The sequence below is a fragment of the Pseudophryne corroboree genome, chromosome 6 (genome assembly GCF_028390025.1).
Source record: "Pseudophryne corroboree isolate aPseCor3 chromosome 6, aPseCor3.hap2, whole genome shotgun sequence".
In the NCBI taxonomy this organism is placed as follows: domain Eukaryota; kingdom Metazoa; phylum Chordata; class Amphibia; order Anura; family Myobatrachidae; genus Pseudophryne; species Pseudophryne corroboree.
The window spans coordinates 615191870-615204063 of record NC_086449.1 but is presented as its reverse complement, the minus strand read 5'-3'; the positions used below and the strand labels follow the sequence as shown (position 1 = coordinate 615204063).

The following is a 12194-nucleotide window of genomic DNA, read 5'->3' as shown; positions in this document are numbered from 1 at the left end:
TGATTCCCCATAATGTTTGAGGCAATACCTTTTAAAGGCACTGGAATGACTTGCATTAATTGTGTGCATTGTAAACTGAGGAACTGAATGTTTGTATTGCCTGATAAGACCAGCAGAGCTTTCAGGCTGTCATGCTGAGACTTAGAAGGCCAGATTTATTACACAGCTGGCAGATGAGTGTGGCCAAGGCCAGTGTGCAGGGAATGTTGTGTTTAAACAGTAGCAGCTGATGTTTCAGCAGATTGAGATCCACAGTACAGTGGGTTGTTATCTGTGTCATGTAAAGGGCCATACTGACGGGGAGATTTCCCCAGAGATGTGTGGGGAGCGGTCTAGCACAGACCGCTCAGCACACATCTCTTTCCCCGCTCAGCACAGCGCGATGTGCTGAGCGAGGGGGAGCAGACACGGGGGGGGGGGCGCTTATTTCACCCAGCGGTGAAATGAGCGACCTGCTAGTTTGTGCCTGCATGCAGGCCAATCTAGCACCGGCGATAGCGACGTGCGGGGCTGCGCATCGCTGTCGACGGCACCCCTACACACGGAGCGACGTTCAACTAATTTCTAAGCAATCTAGTCATATTGCTTAGAAAATAGCTGAACATCCTCCTTAACACCAAAAACCAAGATAAGAAAGAAGAGAGCTCAGATTTAAAAAAAACAAAAAAAAAGTGGGTTCTCTTTTGGAAACTTTTAAAGAGACCCTATCACCTCTGTTTTCATATGGTAATCAAACGTTTGGTGTAATCTCAAACATAGGCTCCCATGAATGTCACAACTGAGGTGGGAAAGATGGGGTAGAATGTTTTGTGGTGTATGTATTGCTCATTTATATACTGCATTTTGTTACCACATTTATTATCAAAAGTGCAAATAGAATTGTTTAGTGGTGAAAAAAAATAGCTGTTTGTGTCTCTGCTGTATTATTAATCTAGAAGAAAAATAACTATGAACTAGACTTAGGCCGGGTACACACTAGGACGATATCTGCATGATATGTCATATTGGAATGAGGAATTGTGCATGTCGTCTAGTGGGGTGGTCTTCTGTTTGCCGGCGGTCGGGCTCCCGGCGCTCAGTATACCGGCGCCGGGAGCCCGACCGCCGGCTTACCGACACTTATTTTCCCTCGTGGGGGTCCACGACCCCCATAGAGGGAGAATAAAATAGTGTGGCGCGCGCCACCGTGCCCGTAGCGTGGCGAGCGCAGCGAGCCCGCAAGGGGCTCATTTGCGCTCGCCAAGCTGTCGGTAAGCCGGCGGTCGGGCTCCCGGCGCCGGGATGCTGGTCGCCGGGAGCCCGACCGCCGGCCACCCGTAGTGAACCCGTCTAGTGTGCATGCCGATTGTCTACCCATGTGTCGAATATGAGAGGTTAGCCGTGCTGCACAGCCAACCAGAAGATACAGTGTGCAGCCCGATGCAGTGTAATGAAGGATGGAACAGGAGATCGTTCTGCCGTTCATTACATCTGACTGTTTGTACGGGCAATCTAGTATGGTCCGGGACAAAGGGAAATCGTCCTGACCAGCGGCCTGATTGCCCGTCATTCTGGTGTCTACCCGGCTTTACTCTAGGGGAAAATTCCTCCGTTTCAGCAGATGCAGTGCAGTTACTTTATAATATGCTAAAGGTTTTATGGATCTGGAAGAAACTGGACGGGAAGTAGCCACAATAATACTTTGCTTGCTGAAACATGTAAAATATATACAATTTTGTAGTGACAGTAGTCTCCATAAGCCGGATGTACTACCACCAGGGGTGTTACCATCCCATGCAGCAACTCATTTCCTCACCTCATTAGCTAGGCCATCACATTCCCATAGCAATACATCCTCCTGTACTGCCACTGTACTCTCTCCGTTTGGCTCCCGCTTGTAGGGTCAGTTGTTGCCATCAATCAAATGCAATCCTGAGGCTCAGAGAGAGTAGTTGTGCTCTCAGCGACATTAGATTTAAGAAGATTTTCTTTTTTTCAGACATGTCAATAAATGTGTCTGGCATGCATAAGTTCGCTTTATAATTCCAGTCTGGCTCTGTGTACTGTATAAGAATGAAAATAATTTCTACACAATCCTCTACAACAGAAACCAGACCTGCAAATAAAAACCATTGCTAAATTATTTGTCTGAACATTTTAGCTTCGTCCATAATGTAATGTATTATAATTTAAATAATAATGAAGTGTAGAGATCCATAAAAAAAAAAAAAAAAAAGAAGATATTTGGGCTAGAAGATGTCTCAGTCTGTCTGAGTAGAGCGGTGAGCGTAAAGCGCTTGGCAATCTCGCGATATTATTATTACATTATCGAGTCTCCATGCCCATGTCTCTGCAGAGACAAATGCATGGCACTGTAACTTCATTGGCTGCCAAACTGCGTCTCACAGGGGAATGTAGTTGGAATCCCAGCGGTCAAAATACCGATGCCGGAATCCCGACCGCCAGAATGCCAGTGGAGTCGCCACAGCTATTCCCACTCCTTGGTGTCCACGACACCCATGGAGTGGGAACAGAACCTATGGCGAGCCCACAAGGGGCTTCATTCCACTCGCCCTCCTGCCGGCTTTCTGACGGGATTCTGGCGTCAGTATTTTGACTGCCGGGATCCCGTACCCAACCCCTCACAGACATGCATCTGCCGAGTTCTGGCAGATGAATAATTCCTTCCCTCTCCCCAATGCCGGATGCAGAAAAATTTTTGAGGAAGAGAAGAAAAGAATTACTTCCACAAGCGGGGCAGTACTGCATGGGTCTCTCACCAGAGGCCCACACATGATGAGGGCACAGGCTGCAAGTGGCCCTGCGTCTGCAGGTTGTGCACAGATGATTTAGGTACATTTTCTTTTACCAGTAGAATGGGTGCTATTGTTAAGCCAATGGGAAAGTAACCCGTATTAGCTGTGTGTTTTCTATCTTTCCATGAGTCCATTACTTTGAAGTAGTTGTATAATTATATTGATAAATACCAGCATGGTTAGCAAATAGCTGTCCAGCTGTACCCTCTATACCACAGTCACCTTCTCCTTTAAACCACCCATCTGATGAAAGCACACTTTGTTCTACTTCTTGGTCCTGAAAACGTGGCAAATATAAAGCAACTGTTGTTGATACGTGGCATTCCTGCTTATTAACGTCCATTCGTATGAAATGTTATTTGTAACACTGCGTAAACCTGACAATGAACTACATTTGTCTAATCCAAATTGGAAATTCTTCTTGGTCATGTCTGAAATCAAAGAGTTTGGAAATTCTTATAAAACAAACCATTTCTGGAGAGGTTATGCAGGGACAATATAGAGTCAGTGGCATAGACTCAGACTTGTTTGTAAAATTGCATGGTTGTGCAGATCCCATGGTTACAAAGTCGTACAATGCTGTAAAGATGAAAGGAATGGGGAAGCGCAAAGAACACGTTTATCTGTAGCAGTAAACGGATACTGAATCCAGTAAATGGATCCATTCATAGGAGTAGACTGAAAGTTTTGCTGCTGTTTTTTTCGTATTATGTCATAAACGGACACGGTTTACAAAGGAACTTATATATACACTATATTAAAGTTCAGGAAAGTGTATGTACGCAATTTATTATACCTTGACACCCATGGTTGTATTACAGTGGTTGAAGTGCCATAATGTTTGCTTCACTGAGAAAAACAAATATCATTCATAGATCTCAATTGAAAGATCTCCACCAGGTGGCCATTTAGCATACAGTTATGGTAAGATGCTTTCCTGGCATTTAATAAAGCAGTAACTTTTGAACAGAACTTGTTTTACATGGGAGCATTTTTCTGGGCACTTAACAGGCACTGCATAACTATGTAGATAAAACACCAATATACATGGATATATGTGACTATGGTACAGATACTGTATGAACGACATTTCAGATTAATTTACATCATTTGAAATACATTGAGGATTTTTACCCCTTTCTTTGTGTTGCTGCTGTCACAAACCTGCACAACCCAAACAGATTCTGAAGCATTTTTCTGCCTGGCTTCCTTACTTCTTATCCTCTGACATCTCCACCATCATTATAGGTGATTTCAGTATCCCTATTGACAGTCCACAATCTCATGCCTCCAAACTACACTCATTAACCACCTCTCTCAATGTCTCCCAATGGACTGAATCTTCTCATCAGGAGGTCCGCTGCCTTGATCTTGTATTCACCAGACTATGCTCAGTTTCTGAATTCCCTAACACTCCTTTTCCTCTTTCTGATCACAACCTTATTTATCACCTGCCTCTCCAAACCAGCAGAAATATTAACGCTATTCGTTTTCAACAACTATCCACCTCTCTGCAGCAACTGCTCTCACAGGTTTCTCCATTCACCTCTCTTGAGACTGCTTTATCACACTTGAACCAGACTTTAGAAATAGCCCTCGATGAATTGGTTCCAGCTACCCATCACACTACATGTGGCACTCTAAATTAACAAGAAACATACAAAAACTCTCACATAAAGTAGAACGTCAGTGGCATAAATCTCGTACTCCAAGTGACTTCCTCACATATAAGACTATCTTCCACTTTTATCATAATGTTCTGGACACAGCCAAACAAACACATTTCCAATTTCTCATCTCTGCTCAAACTTCTAACCCCAAGCGACTTTTTAATACGTTTGAAATCACTTCTTATCCCTCCCTCATCAAACCCACCAGCTACTCTCAGTGCACAAGATCTCTATTCCTGTTTCAAGGACAAGATCGATAAAATCCAAAATGAAATGATATGGTTTCCAAAGCCAGTGACCTGCTAAATTCCCTACCTAAACCCTTTGGTAAATCTTCATTTGATGCCACAAATGAAAATGAAGTACAGGTTGAGTCTCCCTTATCCAAATTGCTTGGGACCAGAGGTATTTTGGATATTGGATTTTTCCGTATTTTAGAATAATTGCATACCATAATGAGATATCATGGTGATGGGACCTAAATCTAAGCACAGAATGCATTTATGTTACATATACACCTTATTCACACAGCTTGAAGGTCATTTTAGCCAATATTTTTTTATAACTTTGTGCATTAAACAAAGTGTGTGTACATTCACACAATTCATTTATGTTTCATATACACCTTATACACACAGCCTGCAGGTCATTTAATACAATATTTTTAATAACTTTGTGTATTAAACAAAGTTTGTGTACATTGAGCCATCAAAAACAAAGGTTTCACTATCTCAGTCTCACTCAAAAAAGTCCGTATTTCGGAATATTCCGTATTTCGGAATATTTGGATATGGGATACTCAACCTGTATCTACATTCTCATCCTTCTACTCTACTGATTTGTGAGAGTATATGATCAAGAAGAGAGGTAGTAAAATTCTGTTTCCTGTGCTCTTCCCAACCTTAATTCAAATCTGTAATCTCTCTCTCTCTCTCTCTCTCTCTCTCTCTCTCTCTCTCTCTCTACTTTTCCAGCACTGTTCAAGCATGCAGTGATTACTCCCATTCTGAAAAAAGCAAAATTCTGACCCTAACTCGCTCTCAAACGTCCCATTCCTTAGCTCCCATGCCATACTGCACTATATAAGAAACTGTTATTAAATAAATAAATACATTTAAATATAATTTATCACTGGGTATTGCATTGTCATGTTCCGTATACATTAGTTTGTGATCTATACATGTATAAAAGTGTTCTGTCGTAACCATATTCACCAGTCAGGGAGGGAGATGTACAAAGCCTTCTGAAGAGATGGAGAAGTTGGCCATATCAACCAATATGTTTCTAGTTATCATTTTGTATCATATACTAGATAAATGATAGCTAGAATCTGTCTGTGGCTACCCATCCACAGGGTGCTTGCTATAGACCAGGGATATGTAAAATAATATCAAATTTAGGGACTAGTCGGTCAAATTTAGAAATCTGCAAGATCTGTTAATGAGCCAGACAAGAAGTAAGGCCATTCACGTCAATAGAAATTGCTCTAGAAATGTAGCCACCAGTGGTACTTTTTATGCGCTGGCTGCTTGGTTTTGTAATGTATTGAGTTCCGCCATAGACCGAACTGGTAGGATGCAGTTATGTGACTGGCTCGTGGGTGTCCACGACATCCCTAGAGTGGGAATAGAACCTGTGGCGAGCGCCGATAGAAAAAGCCCAGGAACTTATGACTCTGGTCAGGAACCTTTTGAAATCAAGACAGGTGTCCGTGCATCATTGCACTCGAGTCCTGGGAAAGATGGTGGCCTCATACGAGGCCATTCCCTTTGGCAGGTTCCATGCGAGGACTTTCCAATGGGATCTGTTGGACAAGTGGTCCGGATCACATCTACAGATGCATCGGTTGATCACCCTGTCCCCTAGGGCCAGGGTGTCGCTCCTGTGGTGGCTGCAGAGTGCTCACCTTCTCGAGGGCCGCAGATTCGGCATTCAGGATTGGATCCTGGTGACCACGGACGCAAACCTCCGAGGTTGGGGAGCAGTCACACAGGGAAGAAATTTCCAAGGTCTTTGGTCAAGTCAAGAGACTTGTCTGCACATCAACATCTTGGAACTAAGGGCCATATACAACACCCTACGTCAAGCGGAGGCCTTACTTCGCGACCAACCAGTTCTGATCCAGTCAGACAACATCACCGCTGTGGCTCATGTAAACCGCCAAGGCGGCACAAGGAGCAGAGCGGCAATGGCGGAAGCTACCAGGATTCTTCGCTGGGCGGAGAATCATGTAAGTGCACTGTCAACAGTGTTCATTCCGGGAGTGGACAACTGGGAAGCAGACTTCCTCAGCAGACACGACTTACACCCGGGAGAGTGGGGACTTCATCCAGAAGTCTTCGCACAGATTGTGAGTCGGTGGGAACTGCCACAGATAGACGTGATGGCGTCCCGCCTCAACAAAAAGCTACAGAGGTATTGCGCCAGGTCCAGAGACCCTCAGGCAGTAGCGGTAGACGCCCTCGTGACACCGTGGGTGTTCCGGTCCGTCTATGTATTTCCTCCTCTTCCTCTCATACCCAAGGTGTTGAGAATAGTAAGAAGAAAAGGAGTGAGAACAATCCTCGTTGTTCCAGATTGGCCACGACGGACCTGGTATCCAGATCTGCAGGAAATGCTCACGGAAGATCCGTGGCCTCTTCCTCTAAGGCAGGACCTGTTGCAACAGGGACCCTGTCTGTTCCAAGACTTACCGCGGCTGCGTTTGACGGCATGGCGGTTGAACGCTGGATCCTAGCGGAAAAAGGTATTCCGGTTGAGGTTATCCCTACGCTGATAAAGGCTAGGAACAGCAAAACATCACCGTATATGGCGAAGATATGTTTCTTGGTGTGAGGCCAGGAATGCTCCTACGGAAGAATTCCATCTGGGCCGTTTCCTTCACTTCCTACAAACTGGAGTGGATTTGGGCCTTAAATCAGGCTCCATTAAGGTCCAGATTTCGTCCCTATCCATTTTCTTTCAAAAAGAATTGGCTTCTCTCCCAGAAGTTCAGACTTTTGTTAAGGGAGTACTGCATATTCAGCCTCCGTTTATGCCTTCGGTGGCGCCTTGGGACCTTAATGTGGTCTTGGACTTCCTAAAGTCACACTTGTTTGAACCACTGAAAACGGTGGAGTTGAAATATCTCACTTGGAAGGTGGTCATGTTATTAGCCCTGGCTTCGGCTAGGCGAGTGTCGGAATTAGCGGCTTTATCACATAAAAGCCCCTATCTGGTTTTCCATATGGATAGAGCGGAATTGCGGACACGTCCTCAGTTCCTGCCAAAAGTGGTTGCATCCTTTCATATAAACCAACCTATTGTGGTGCCTGTGGCTACACGGGACTTAGAGGATTCCGAGTCCCTTGATGTGGTCAGGGCTTTGAAAATTTATGTAGCCAGGACGGCTAGAGTCTGAAAAACAGAAGCACTGTTTGTTCTGTATGCAGCCAACAAGCTTGGCGGCCCTGCTTCAAAGCAGACTCTTGCTCGCTGGATCTGTAACACGATTCAGCAAGCGCATTCTACGGCTGGTTTGCAGTCACCAAAATCGGTCAAGGCCCATTCCACTAGGAAAGTGGGCTCTTCTTGGGCGGCTGCCCGAGGGGTCTCTGCACTACAACTGTGTCGAGCTGTTACTTGGTCGGGTACAAACACCTTTGCAAAATTCTATAAGTTTGATACCCTGGCTGAGGAGGACCTCATGTTTGCTCAATCGGTGCTGCAGAGTCATCCGCACTCTCCCGCCCGTTTGGGAGCTTTGGTATAATCCCCATGGTCCTTACGGAGTCCCCAGCATCCTCTAGGACGTTAGAGAAAATAAGATTTTACTTACCGGTAAATCTATTTCTCGTAGTCCGTAGAGGATGCTGGGCGCCCGTCCCAAGTGCTGACTTCTTCTGCAATACTTGTATATAGTTATTGCTTCAATAAGGGTTACGTTATTGTTGCATCGGGCGTGAACTGATGCTATGTTATTGTCATACTGTTTACTGGATTGTTATCACAAGTTATACGGTGTGATTGGTGTGGCTGGTATGAATCTTGCCCTTAGATTAACAAAAATCCTTTCCTCGTACTGTCCATCTCCTCTGGGCACAGTTCTCTAATTGAGGTCTGGAGGAGGGGCAGAGAGGGAGGAGCCAGTGCACACCAGGAACTAAATTCTTTCTTAAAGTGCCCATGTCTCCTGCGGAGCTAGTCTCTCCCCATGGTCCTTGCGGAGACCCCAGCATCCTCTACGGACTACGAGAAATAGATTTACCGGTAAGTAAAATCTTATTTTTTGAATTGCCGTTGTTAATGCTTCTTTTTTGGAAGAGAAGCTGGTAAGGTCGATTTGAAAAATCGGCATGGGGGGACGTCTTAAAACTCCAGTCTGTACCCTTGGGACACTATTTGTAAGACCCATGGGTCCAGGCCAGATGGAATCCAAATCTGACTGAAAAGTTTCAGACGTGCTCCCACCCGAGCGGACTCCCGCAAGGGAGCCCCAGCGTCATGCTGCAGATTTGGCAGAAGTATGCAAAGAAGGGGGAACCTTTGGCCTTCTTGTATTTGTTGGGCCGAAAGGACTGCATGTGAGAGTGATGTCTCTTTTTCGCCGGTGCAGGAGCATAAGGCAAGAATGTCGACTTACCTGCGGTAGCCGCCGAGACTAACGCATGCAGCCCATCACCAAATAAGGCCTCACCTTTATACGGGAGAGCCTCCATATTTCTTTTGGAATCTGCATCAGCATTCCACTGGCGGATCCACAACGCCCTCCGAGCCGATACTGCCATGGTAGCGGCTGTTGAACCCAAGAGTCCAATATACTTCATAGCTTCCAGCATGTATGCGGCAGCGTCTTTGATGTTACCTAACGTTAGGAGTAACTCGTGTCAATTTCCGATGACCAGTTATCAGACCATTTTTCAATAGCACAACTCACCCCCGTGCAAGCAATGGTGGGTCTGAGCAGCGTACCATTGGCCACATAAATAGATTTTAACGTGGTCTCCATTTTGCGGTCTGCCGGCTCCTTTAGTGAAGCCATCCCAGGTGCAGGGAGAATCATCTTTTTTGTTAACCTTGACAGTGCCCTGTCTAACACCGGGGGTGACTCCCATCTTTTCCTGTCCTCTAAAGGAAAAGGATAAGTAATTTGAATCCTTTTGGGAATATGAAATTTTCTTTTTTTTAGGATTCACCCAAACTCCCTCAAAAAGAGTATTGAGCTCGTGGGAAGGAGGGAAAGTTACCTTACTTTTCTTTTCCTTTTAGAAATAAGCCTTCTCCTGAGGTACAGTAGAGGCTACTGTAACTTCTAAGACCTCATTTATAGCAACAATCATATATTGTACGCTTTTTGCTAATTTGGGATCTATCCCCCTGGAATCACTATTGTCGACACAGGAATCGGAGTCCGTGTCGGTATCAGTATGTACCATGTTTGTCTTATGTGACCCAGAGGGGTCGCCTGCGGATGAGAAAGCAGAACCCTGAAAAATCACATCTTCCACTTATTTTCTCCAGCTTTCTGCATGAGACTCAGACTTATCTAATCTCCTACTGATATGATTCACACTATCACGTATTTCTTTCACTCAGTCAGGCTCGTGGTGTGCCTGCAGCGTCACCACATTACAAACTCTGTGTCCCTAAAATGGCTTCCTCAGGGGAAGAACTCCCTGCCTCAGACATGTCACACACGTGCACAAACACACCACAGACACTCCGGGACTTATAGGGGACAGACCCACAGTAAAATCTGTCAGAAAGACAAAGATAGAAGCAGCCAGTTCACAAACCCAGCGCCAGTAACACAATGCCTGTGAAACATAAAATGCCCACTGACATGCAGCGCTTTTTTATAATGTTAATACACAATGTAAAGCACCAATTTCACTGAAACCCCCCCCCCCCCCCCCCCCCCTGTTTTGCACCCTGATACATGTCTGCCCTGGCACATTTCTAAAACTGAGGTCTGGAGGAGGGGCATAGAGGGAGAAGCCAGTTCACACCCTTGAAAAGTCTTAAAGTGCAAGCTCCTGCGGAACAGTCTATACCCCTAGGTACTGAAGTGGACCCCAGCATCCTCTAGGACGTATGAGAAATCAAAAATACAGACAACAAAAAATGGCTTAAGCAGCATTGGATATATACACTAAAAATTTATTTACAAACGTGCAGGATGAGTCGGATGCATCTCGTATCATTTTCATATTCACAATAATAGCATGTACAAAAAACTGTAGTCCATACTATATTATACTCTTAAGCAATAGAAGCCAAATTGCAATATCTATAAGTACCTTAGTCTTTAACTGTACTTCATTTAAGCAATGAGTTACTGTAATTACTCATTTTTGGAATAAAGTGTCCCAGTATAAATGTTTTTCTACTAATTACACAGTACGGGGAAAAAGAAACTCCTCATATAATTTGTCCAGTATTCTAAATGTAAGAACAATAATTGCCAAAAATATAATTTAAACATTGCGCACGGAAGGGAAAAATGCACGGAAAAAGGTTGTGTAACCCAAGTGTGCCCACACCATTAAGTGTTACTTTTCTGATACAGGAGAAGGTGAAGCTATACCTAAACAAGATTAAGTCTGATAAAGCATCTGGCCTAGATGGAACAAAGTTCAGTAATTAAGGGACCATTATTTCCCTATATTTATGGATAACTGTACCAGCACCACAACACTGGTACTGCCACATCTGCTTTCTAAAAGGCTTTAAAAGGGAAAGAAAATGATAGTCCTGTGAACCAGACTTGAGTAGTGGGTAAATTATTAGAAGGTATTATGAGAGATGCACTTCTTCAGTGCATCAGAGAAAATGCATGATTGTTGGCATGATTTCATGACGGACCATACCTAGCAAATGCTGTTTGTTTTATGAGGAAGCACGTTTCAAAAGGGATGTTGAGAGAGTAATTTTGAATTTTTTTTTACAGTGTTCCCATGCTGTTCCTCATAAGCTGTGAGAACTAGGTCGATGGGTAGAGACCTCTATGAGGCTTAATAGACCAGGCATAGATAGGGGAAGCGGTCACCATACCTCTAGTCAGGATCCTGGACATCGCAATGCCGGCGCCAGTATACAGACTAGCGGGGAAATACCAATGCCGGAATCCCAGAGCCACAGCCTGCAGCGTAAATCCTGTGGCACGCCACCGTGCCAGGATCCCGCTGTCTGTATACGGATGGCTGAGATCTCGCCCACCGGTATTACATACAAATCCCATAGATAGAATTGTAACCTAGTAGCATGCCACAGGGATCATTATTGGGACCTATCGTGCAAACTTTTAAGAACTTGTAAATGGCCTAGAAAGCAAGTGTTCTGAGCACATTGGCCTTCTTTGGCTTGTATCTAGATTTCCCATTTGCTTGTTCCTTGTCCACACCTCCCTTTCCCAGCACAGTACCTTTGTTCTAGGTATCCAACAAGGATCATTGCAGCATCTTGGTGCCAAAGCCATTTTCTCCTGTTGTGATATCATACAGCGGCTTTTTTTGTACTCTTGGTGCTGACTATGCAATTGCACAAAGCGAATGGTCTCTTTTGCAAAGGAGCAATGATCCATATGAAATAGAGTGCCATACAGGTGTTTAATGCACTAAAACAAGATTTGACTAGGGCTAGAAAATATTACAATTGAAATATTCTCTCATTTGCATGGCATGACGACATTTTACTAACGGCAATCAAATATTATAAAGTACCATTAGTCACTACTTACCCTTGATGTGCT

General features: G+C 44.4%; 1 protein-coding gene across 2 annotated transcripts in view; it reads left to right on the top strand.

The window, feature by feature from the left end:
* Positions 1 to 12194, top strand: part of UBTD2 (ubiquitin domain containing 2) — a 293420-nt gene that overhangs the window by 91803 nt on the left and 189423 nt on the right. The gene's annotated exons all lie outside the window — the stretch shown is intronic.